General features: G+C 41.0%; 1 long non-coding RNA gene across 1 annotated transcript; it reads right to left on the minus strand.

Moving 5' to 3' along the window:
* Nucleotides 1-978: 978 nt before the first annotated feature.
* On the minus strand, nucleotides 979-6998 carry LOC111096857. Its single transcript, XR_005361566.1, has 5 exons — nucleotides 6891-6998; nucleotides 6041-6222; nucleotides 3931-4184; nucleotides 1626-1758; nucleotides 979-1506 (listed from the first exon to the last, which is right to left on the minus strand). It is a non-coding gene; the product is annotated as an uncharacterized LOC111096857 (long non-coding RNA).
* Nucleotides 6999-11839: the final 4841 nt, after the last annotated feature.

Consider the following 11839-nt stretch of genomic DNA (forward strand, 5'->3'; position numbering starts at 1 on the left):
GCAAATGGCAGTTTATTTCAAGCCATATAACAATATATTATTTGGGGGCTGCCCATAATTTAAGGTAACTTTGTACATTCTTCCTCTCCATCACTATGGAAAATCACATCAATTTGGGGTAGTAATATTAAAAAATCTTTAGAGATGCTTGTCTTGCACACATTGTTAAAGTAGAAAATTGTCCTAGGGATCCCTGGGTGGCACAGCGGTTTGGCGCCTGCCTTTGGCCCAGGGCACGATCCTGGAGACCCAGGATCGAATCCCACATCGGGCTCCCGGTGCATGGAGCCTGCTTCTCCCTCTGCCTGTGTCTCTGCGCCTCTCTCTCTTTCTCTCTGTGACTATCATAAATAAATAAAAATTAAAAAAAAAAAGAAAAAGAAAATTGTCCTAAAAACTTAAATCCTCAATCATTCTCATGAGTTGGCTCACCTTTTCCCAAATAGAATCTGAAAGAGTTAATTAAAGAATATAATCAAGCTAATAATAATAATAATAATTAATAATAAACAGTTGAAAAAAGCTGTTTGAAGAGAAAATGAGATAGAGAAATAAGGAAATTGGTATCATGAGTAATACACACTGTTGTGAAGCATGTATGTTCATATACAGTTTCCAGAACCACATTGGGAATTTGAATTCTGAGCTTCCTGGCATCCAAAGCAAAGCTACGGCAGCTAACATCTACCCAGCCATGCAGCAGGATTGATCTTCCAGGGACTAAGAAAAATTCCTTCCCTGAATCTCCGTAGAAGGGCCCCCAGGTACATGGTAACGTCTTGCACTTTTTGGTATAATGCCAAGTTCCACTCGGTGAAAGGACTCTTCCTAAGGGCAAGTTCATGTCATCCCGCTTGTAGCTTTCTAAGAAGGTAGATGGATTCAAGGATGAATTGTTTTTGTTTTGTTTTTAAGATTTTATTTATTTATTATCAGAGACACAGAGGAGAGAGAGAGAGGCAGAGACCCAGGCAGAGGGAGAAGCAGGCTCCATGCGGGGAGCCCGACGTGGGACTCGATCCCGGGTCTCCAGGATCCCGCCCTGGGCAGAAGGCAGGTGCTAAACCGCTGAGCCCCCCAGGGATCCCTCAAGGATGAATTTTTAACTACCATGAATTAATAGACTGCACAGCCTTTAGGCAAGCCACACAACATCACAACTAAACTTCTTAAGAATGGAACAGAGTCAGCTCAAGGGTTTTTTGGTTTTGTTTCGTTTTGTTTCCAAGCTGACACCTGAATGCAGGCATTCCCTTTGCCAATTAAGAGGAAATCCATAGGCTTTGATGGTCATCCAAAGAGAGGGCCGGATTTTCGGCATCTTCTTTTAAAAAATTCAGGCTCCTGACCCAGATATGGGGAAGAAATGGCCACTCAATTTCCACAGGTACCATCTGGCCTAACTGGAGCAATTCTTGGCGATTTGCATGATGCATCCCTGGCTGCGACATTACAACTGGCTGTGGGTACCCACATGCAAAGGACACCACGTCAGGTAACTTAAATCTGCAGATATGAGAAACAAAAATATGGTATTTTTAATGGTCTTTTCTGACCTCTCAGCACTTGAGATTTTTCCTCTCGTGCCCACAAGGCATTTGAGCCTTGCCTACTACAGCACTTACTACACAGTATGATAAGCGCCTGTTCACTCGTCTGTCTGCATCCCAGACCGGAACTCTGTGGGCCTTATTCACCTGCGTGTGTCCCCAGGGCTTTGTCCCAGTGCCTGGCTCACCGTGGGTGCCCCTTAAGTATCTGCCAAATGAATGAATAAATATCTCTTAAGTTAATGACAAAGATTAGAGTGAAATCATGTGAAGATGCATGACACAGAGTAGGCATTAAATAAATATTTCTTTTCATCAGGTTTTCAGCAAAGGAAACTCAGGCGATTTTCCAACAAAAAAAAGTTCTCTAAAGAGTCTATGGGAAGGAGAGGCAGGGTTGCCATCAAACATCTCTCCCATTTCACTATGTTTTGCTTAAAGGTCATCATTCCAGTATCATATACAGTTTTAGGTTTAGACCTTGGTTTCCAAACCTGGCTCAGCCAACAATCAGCAAAGAACTTAACTGCCAAAGTCTGCATTTTGTCAACTGTAAAATGTGAATAATATAGATACCTACTTATTTGAGTGGTTACCTGGGAAATTAGTGAGATAATGCATTTACAGTGCTTGGCACACAGCATGTCCTAAGTGAATATTTATCATCATTGTCTCTGTTCCTAATTGGCACAACAGCCACTACTTCTGTGGTCTTTCAGGCTGGTCCTTCTCTCTCCATCAGCCCCCGTACCATAGCAATTCCATCACGAGTGCAGAGATAGTCCAAAGATCTAACCCATAGTTCCCAGAGGTGGGAGCTTGTATGTTTAGGAGGCGGGGTGGCGAAGGCTGAAGAGATGAAAATGTCTGGGCTTCTACTCATAAAGACAGGGTAAGAGCAAGCAAAAGATACAAGAATTACAAAAAGGATAGCTCCAGTGAATTTCCTCGACACATCGGAGCCTCCCACAGCCTCATTTTGGACTTTATTCTTTGCCCCCTCCTTTAAGAATACACAAAGAATGAAAACCCTCTTGTTTTTCCTAAAAACCACACACCCACACGCAAGTGGTATTTCTATACCCAATCAATGCCATGGATTTATTCAACCTTTTTTTCGTTTCAAGAAGAAAGAATATACGTTAGAACATAGCATTTGCAGTACTTAAAATTCTGGCTTGAATAATGGATTTCAAGTCTAGTATTTTCAGAAATATATCGATTCCACAGAGCAAGGTACACTGAACCATCTGATCCCTGTTGCATCCATCTCCTATCAGCTATGAAATCCGTCTCAGAGAGCGGCAACACAATATTTCCGAATGAAACAGCATGTTCTGGGGCCTACGCTGGATGCAGAGCCTGGAGGGCCGCTATGCTCACCACTGTACCACCAACTCCAGCCAGATGAATTCATCCTCAGGTTTAAAAGACGGAGTCCAAGTCCCCAGGAGTATAGGGCAGGTACCATGCACGTACTTGAGGACGAGAGCAGTGCCTCATAGGATCCAGCACCATGCGTGCCACGGAATTGGTCCTCCCCATCTATTTGGTATTTAACTCAACTGGTAATGAGGGACAAATGGACCTAAAAAACTGGAAATACATGGAGGCATCAAGTCCAAACTCCTCGTTTGCCGCATGAGGAAGCTAAAATTTTTTTTTAGATGTCTTACCTGAGATCATGTTGTTAGGGAAGGCAGTCTTGTGCATACGTTCTTTCAACCCCCACTCAGTGGAATAAAAATGGACCTTACACCTGGAACACTTTCTCACCAAGTGATAGAGTCCTCCTAGCCTGTGCTGGGCTCATCATCCTGTGTAAGAAAGTCTTTCTCTGTCTCAAACTCAACGCGTGCTCCTTTATTCTACCTAAGTGTGTGCCTCTTATGGCATCTGGCCAACCCCACTGCTGTATTTCCTAGTGAGGGGGTGAGGTGCTTTTGCTGCAGCACAGGAGGGATGTGAGCGGGCCAACTGCCTTACATTGGCTGCTGGGAGGGACCCAGTGGTCATGGGCAATCAACGCCGACTACTGATGTTGCTCTGTCTCTTCTCTCTGTGAATAAAGTATTGTTCTTTCTAGTGCTTGACTGCACTGTATTTTCCTTGGCAATGGTGATTCCAAGGTATAGTGAGCAGAAGTGCTCAGACTTCTACTTTGGATAACAGACAACAGATGCCACTTGCTCCACACACATAACTCATTGGTTTGCAGATTCTGATATGCTAGGTAGCGCCCTGTGGCCCTTTCCTCCTGGTATTCATGCCTCTGTGTAGTCTCTTCCTTACTAGTACGGGCTGGACCCAGTAACTTGTTTCTAACTCATAAAATACTGAGATCTGTTTGCAAAAAGACTCTGGCTTCTGTTTTACTCACCTTGCTCTCGCTGTCTTGTTCTCTCACTTGACTCTGATAGAAGCCAACTGGATGTTGTGAGTTCCCAATGGAGAGATCTACATGGCAACAGCCGGAGAGAACAGCCAGGGAGAAACTGAAGCCCTCAGTTCAACAATTAAGAGGAATTGAATCTTGCTAACAACACAGGAGTGATGGTAGAAGCAGATCGTCCCTAAGTCAGGACTTCAGATGAGACCACTGCCCGGGTCAGCACTTCGATGACAGCTATGGGACTACAAGAATGAGAAGCCAGGTAAGATATGTGTGGACTCCTGACTGGAAGAAATGATGAAATCATAAATGTTTATTCCTTTAAGTCAGTAAGTTTTGGAGGAATTTATGCCACCACCGATGACTAAAACATCAGGATTAGGAATGGACCTGAAGGTTTTTCTGCTTCAACGTAGACAAATTTGCTGATAATGTTTAGAAAAACTATCTTCTGAGCATTATTTTTCCCAGTTACTTCTATTTTCCTGCCTATTTTCCATTTATTTTAAAACTTCCTCTTTATGAAGTCAATCTGTCTGTTTTACTACCAAGAGAGTTTTTTATTTCTTTTACTTCTGTTGGCAAAGTTCAGGACCGGTCCTGTACTCTCAATTATAGACAACGGAAGCAAGGCACAGCAGGCCAAAATGTGTATCCAGGGACTATTTTGTTAGATACATATCAGATATATCTAGCTTAGGACTCCAGAAAGACTCAAACAAGCTGAAAAACAAGAAATAGAAAAGATCTAACAGTTCGCCCATCAGGTATATGTCCCCTTCCTCATTTCCCATTGAAGCTGTGCTCTTCCCTATGTTTTCAACAGATCTCACATTTAGTTTGGTAGTTTGAGGCTTCCAGGTAGGGGTTCTGGGTTCCCTCTCATCGGTTTGGTATCTAAACCTGGGCAAGTCCTTAGCTTTGCTGTAACTCTTTTTTCCTTCTCACAGGTAAAAATAATATACCTTGGGAGAAAATTTAGAAATCTTTGGAGAAAAATGATTGCTGAAAAATATCTGTTCAGTCATCCTGCTAATTACATTATTATATTATATTAGTACAGAAAATGTGTGCATTCATGTCATTGCACTACTATGGTTATAGTCATAATTAATTGCAGTATCTATTGACAGCCCCTACTAAATTTTTTGACAGGTGAGAAGCTTCTTTTCCCTCTATAGTGTTCTATATACCATTTACTCCATTTTAACCCAAAGTGCATAGAAGCTGATCTTACCACTGGCAATAATATACCCATAAATTACATTAGTTAAGAGTTAGTATCTGTAATCATGATACACTTTTGACCAAGTTAGCCCAACAAAAAAAAAATATATTAGCATATTATTTTAGTATTAATAAATAATAGTTGTTTTTAAATAAATAAATAAATAAATAAATAAATAATATGACTAAATAAAAATATAAATAAATAAATAAATAAATAAATAAATAAATAAATAATAGTTGGTTTTAGAATACTTATTGTTCGGATAATTCCCAAGTGACCCACTCGCTGCATTTATTAATTTTTTTTGAAAAGTAAAGATGCATGTGATAAATTAAGTTTATTGCTGTAAAAGGATATAAGAATAGATTTTAACTTGACTTTAAATACTTCGAAAAAGCAATCCTTGAAAGAGATCGCCTCAGTTCATATAACCCATGTATTAAACTACAATATATCTGATTACATGGAATGTAATCACAATGCAATTTTGTTTTCTCTTCCCTCGCCCCTTCAGAATGTATTCAGTGGAAATAGTTTTTTCTTTATTCTTATTCATGACTCTCCTGGTTCATTTTGAGAAACAGAACATCCTACAATCACAAGTCAAAAGCACAGTTGTGATTAAGTCACAAGTGTCCAGGCTCTGGTGATAATGATAACATCATACTTGTTATAAAGGAAAACTTTCCCCTTTCCAGAATCCTAGATGTGGGTTTGGGTCCTACTGTGAGCCCGCCATTACCATAGAGGAAGGACCTATGATCCTTCCCTCTTTCCTTCTACTTCATTTCTACTAGAAGTTGTTCCTGACCCAGCCGGGGGCCGACAAAGGGGAAGAAGCAATAAGGGGAAGCAGGATGTTCTGACCTGACTGGGATTGTTAGAAGCTGCCTGGTGCGCCCTGGGCTGCAGGTGTCCAAGCCGACTTTCTCTCACATGTTCCTCTGAGTCTCTCACAAAGTGATCCTTCTGACTGGCTGCTCCTGACATTCACTCTGTCTCCTCCCTGCTGGAGTCCCACACGGGGAAGTCCCTTTAGGTGGGATCCCCTGCAAAAGGAACTAACAATCAGATTAAGAGCTCCCCATCTACTCCCTGATATTCTCTCAGATTTAACCTGCTACTGGAAGGTCATTTATGGACTCCCAGAACAGCCCTCAAGTCTGTGGTCACAGGTCCTTACCAAGAGTCGGGCACCACTGTGCCCCATGACTGCAAACACCCGTCTCCCACTCCCCAAGTGGCCCCTGGCAGTCCCCTCGCTCAGCTTGGTAAGCAGAGGGAAATGTCTTCTACTTTCCCCTTTATCAGAAGACCTCAGAGCTCACTTCCCTCTGAACAAGGTCTCTTCATAAAATCTTCATCAGCCAAAACCTTTTTTTATTTTTAAAGATTTTACTTATTTATTCACGAGAGACCCAGAGAGAGAGAGATGCAGAGACACAGGCAGAGGGAGAAGCAGGCTCCCTGCAGGGAGCCCAATGTGGGACTCGATCCCAGGACCCCAGGATCACGACCTGAGCTGAAGGCAGATGCTCAACCACTGAGCCACCCAGGCGTCCCTCAACCAAAACCTTTTTATTCCCCTGGAATGGATGTGGGCCAAGAGCTGTGAAGCCATTTTTAACTCCGTTCCTTAGAAGAAGTTGTCTACTCAGTTTGAAAAGTCGTATCAATTGTAACTTGCTTCCTCATCAAAATTCCCAACTTAACATACCCAATAGAACGAGCTGAACTCTAATGAAAAAGTCGAGTGGTAAGTAGATCCATGATTCTATAAAACTCAGATGTTCTCATGTGTCCTTGGACATTGAAAGCTGCTCTACTGAGAACACACACATTGAAAAAGACATAAGGTTAGTACATACTTCTTTGAGCCGATTACAGGATAAACATAAAAATGCCCCCTTCTGACACTTTAGATACCAAGGTTCGGCCTAGGTCAAAATCTTATGGCTAAGTTATAAATTCCAGGGAAGCATTATTCTTGAAGCATTGACACAGCTTAAAAGGGAGCTGCTGAGCCCGGCAGTGGGAAAATAAGGAACACATCCCAAGTCGCGCAAGAGCAAACTGTGAAATGTATCTAACAAGGGATTTTTAAAACTATAATGAATGTTTCCTAGGCATCATATGTTGGCAGATGCATTGCTTAAAAAAAAATAATAATACATCACTCAGGACACCATTTTAAGGCGATTTAAGTAATTGCATATGGGCTCTTGAGCGTTCCCATTATCTGCTGCTGCATAATAAAGCACCTCAAAACTCAGTGGTTTAGATCAGAAGCATTCATTTCATCCCAGCTCTGTAATCGAGGCTGGGCTCAGGTAGGTGGCTCTTCTGGTCTAAACGGTGGTCACGCACGCGGCTGTAGTCATCCAGGGTTGACTGCAACTGGAAACACAAGATGGCTTCATTCACAGGTCTGTCACCTTGACTAGGATGACTGGAACCACTGGGAACATCCTGGATCCCCGAAGCAGAGTGACCAGAATTCCTTGTGTGGCAACCTAGGGTTCCAAGAGAATATCGCTGGAAGCCACCAGGTCTCTGAAGGCCTCCACACAGAACTGGCACATCCTTACTTTTACGGCATTCTACTAGTGGATATAAGTCATAATGCCAGCTCAGATCCCAGGGGATGGGAAATGGATTTTTCTTCTAGATGGAAAGAATGGCAAAGAATTTATAGCCATCTTTATTCACCACTTGAATTTTTGAAGAAAACAGCCGACTTTGTTATCTGTGCTAAATACTAGAGATGAATACTCTCTCTACAATGCTGGCCAACTGATGATCTCAGAAATCAATTTCAGCAACATTTATCAGTAAAAAGGAGAGAGACTTCATACAAACAGATGGTGATAGTGTGTGTGAGACCAAAGAAAAAAACTAAAACACATACATAGGGAATAGCTAACACTGGAGGAGGCACACGGTGCATTCCCCGCCACCACCAGCTCTGCTTTTCTTACACATCACCATCATCATCATCATCATCATCATCATCATCATCATCCATCCATCCATCCTGAGCTCTGTCATCCTCCTAGCAATATCCCACTAAGTCCTTAATCTTTCATTGATCCTTCCTTCCATGCATCCATCCACTGCGCTAGATCTCAGGGATATAAAAATAAACAACGCTCAGTCAATTCCTTCCAAGAAACCCACAATTCTGTAATTACAACAAAATTTAGGAGTGATGGAACGGAGCCAAAGAGGGCTCTGCAGGGCTGTGGTGTTAGATTAGATTCCTAGAGTCCATAATCCAGTCTTCTGAGAGATGATCAGGAGTCTATCGGGCACATAAAACACGTACAAAGTCAGGGCGTCAAGAAAAAATTTTAGTGCTCAGAAAACTGAGAGTAGTCCAATGTGAAGGGAGGACGTAGGATATATAAGGAATAAAGTGATGCTAAAGCTAGAGATGTAAGCAGGATTTCATATGTCTTTCTAGGAGACCGTATTTTAACCCGGGTAAGTAGGGAGTCACTGGACAGAAGCAGCCCCTCCAAGCATCTGAGCCGTTGAGGTCATTTTCTTTCTTCTTCTTGAGCACCACCAGTTCTAGTGTCTCCCCCTCAGGGAATAACAGCACAGACAGATAATATAAGAAGTGGTTCTCGATACCTTCAGATGTCATTTAACTACCTCTCTTGAAAATCTTTCCTTCTCAGTTTCAGGTAATGGGGACACTATGGCTATTTATGCACAAGTGGCCTAGTGTGTGGGTTTTCCTGGAGGCAGTTGTTAGGATTATTAATGTCCCACGTAGAACTGGAATCAGAGCAATGGAGGCAGAAAAAGTGAAAGAAGCAGATAAAATAGAAGGAAAGGGAAATGTGACATGCCTTAATGCCAAAGGCATAAAAATCAATTCCTTTGTTCTGCTCAGTGAAATACAGAGACAGTGGTTTAACACCCCAGCAGAACAAACACAATGTGTGTAGTCAGAGTTAGTCGAGGGGTAATCAGGGAGGGTAGTTCATAAAGATGAAACTGTAATTTACATTAATTACCATAAGCCACATCCGTTGTCTACCAACTACATTAAGAGACAAGAGCCGTAGGTATAGTGACAAATGAAGTAAACTCGATTCTCCTGCTCCCTTGGTGCTTCCCATTATTCTCCCAATTGGTGTTTGAAGGAAACCTTGAAATTCATTGTCAAGACCTGATTTCCTAACAAAGTGAGAGGTAAGGAATGGCACTATCCCTGGGGAACTGAAGAATTAACAAAAGCTCCTCCCAACCTTGGGTTGGCTGAGATGCTGTTAGGACTTACACATTGTCACTACATGGGTTTTTTTCCTTTGTCTGGAAGAGGAGGCAGTGACTTGATGAGGAGGGGAGAAGGTCAAGAAAACTATTGTTGGAGGCTGGTACCGAATAAGGCTGAGGGCTAGGGCTTCTCTTCTGTCCTCTACAGGAAAGAACACTCTCTCTGAGCGTCACTGTGGACTTAAACCTAAAGTATACCATGACAAGATGAATGGGGTCATTAGGGGTATATCTAGCACACGCTATTCAGTGGAAAGTAAATACTGTAAAGTTCCTCAGTCCATGAAGTCTACAATTCTTCCCACTTCAAAGAGAATTTAGCATCTAGTTTCAGTTTATTCTCTGTTTAGAACTCAGTCCCTAATTCAGGTACGGCTCATTGCCAAGACCTGGTTGCCCGGTGATTAAAGGTTGACTTTGGGGTAATGGTTCTAGAAAGCATCTTCCATTTCAAACTGTTCAAACTGCAGGACCCTCAAAATTGGAGGCTCATTTGTGATGCTTTTTAGACATAGGTCTTGGGGATATTCGTTTGTTGGGAGCTTGAAGTGTATGGCATCAATCAGTGGAAAGTATTGAAGGACAGAGATGATCCCAGGTCTCTCAGGATCTTGATATCTAAATCAACATTGAGACTTCGCGGTCCCCTCAGAATTCTTCAGGATTCTCAAGTGCAGGCTTCTCACCTCCTTCAATTTATCCCACACTGCTAGGATGTAGTCAGAGAGACATGTGGCTGCTTCCCCACCAGGCATTCAATACGAATAATCTATTCCTTTTGGAAAGTTTGGGAACACAATGAGAATTTAATGACTCTGCTAAAATCAATTAAAATAAGACTATCCTAAGACATTTTATAAGATTTTCATTTCTACTCCCAAACTCTTTAATCTAGCTAATTTAGTATAGGACTCTACGCTGGAAGCCAAACTTGTAATTTGGAAATAAGATGTTTTTTTCAATGAAAAGTCCCCCTTCTCAGCCCCCCCTTTTGTATTACAGCCAAATGCAACATGCTGTTTTAAGATTCTCTGGATTATAAACATTTATGTCCAATCCTCTTTTAAAATTATTTTCTTTTCCAAACGTTAAGAGGCTAGACCTATTAAAAAGTTTAAAATTTCCTAAGTCTTAGTTTAGGAGGAAGAATGAAAATGGTTTCTACTATTCAACCTTTTGCATGTACAAACTCAAAGTTCTGTTTTTACAGAAGAACCCTTTTCCAAATTTATTTCCAGCTACTTTTGTTTTCCTTGAGGGACCTTTGAAACACTATATTGCTACTTTTCATGTTTTTTATTTGCCCTGTGGAACAATAAAAGCTCAAAGGTTCATAAATATGCATTCTGTAAATGTATTATGCTGACAAAGTGTTGCTCAGATAGCTGTGTTTGCCTTTGGGGAATGAATAAGTTTACAGCATGCTTAAAGAGAGAAAAGAAAAAAGGAGAACAGAGGAAATGGAAAGAGGAGGAAGAGAGAAAACTGGAGATAAACAAAAAGGAGGAGAAAGCAATGGGGGAGGGGGAATTAAAGAGCCACAACAAGAAGTGAGGGGAAGAAGGAAGTCATAGTGAATGAAAGGTGCAAAAGAAAATTAAAGACAAAAGTGTAGATACATCTTATAAACATTTTATAATGTCAAGGAAGAGAAAGAGATCTGTTTTTCTACCAAGGATCTGAGGTGGTTGTTTTTTTTTTCCTTCAAAAAAATGAGACCTATATTCTCATTTGTGTCAAGCTTTTCTTAAAATTTGAACACAAGGCTTTTGTCCTTTTTACTTCTAATTCCTGCTGTAATTAAGCAAGTTCTGCTTCATTCAACGTTCCTTAGATAAACCATAGGTCTGATGATTATCAATAGGCAAGGGATGGAAGGAGGAACACATTTCAGCGAGCGAAGTGAGGACACCTAAGTACACTAATCTCTAGTGAACTGTGCTAATGAGCCTAAGTGTAGATACTAGTGAACTAAAGCTCTGATATGGATTAACTTTGCCGGGTGTAGAAATGATTACTGGTTAATTCGATGTTAACAGTTTCTTCTCTCATATGAATTAACTGTGCGATTTAGAAATTCTACACATTTTTGAAATAAGAAAATGTTTACACAAAAAGTAATTAAGATTGGAAAGAAAAGTGAGCAAAATAACATTCGTAACTTAAAGGAAAAATGTCTAAGAAATGGTAAAATTACTGGGGAAGAAACTGACAAAATATTTCACTAGGCAGCCTCTATCTAGTCCATCAGTAAATATTACTAACTGTTTTATGCCATAGATATGTTTATCCCTGAAAGAGACCAGTGAAAACATTGAAAAGTAGCAAATATCCTTAATTTAGATTTTATTTTTATTTTTTTCTTAATTTAGATTTTAA

Source organism: Canis lupus, chromosome 7, assembly GCF_011100685.1.
Source record: "Canis lupus familiaris isolate Mischka breed German Shepherd chromosome 7, alternate assembly UU_Cfam_GSD_1.0, whole genome shotgun sequence".
Classification (NCBI taxonomy): domain Eukaryota; kingdom Metazoa; phylum Chordata; class Mammalia; order Carnivora; family Canidae; genus Canis; species Canis lupus.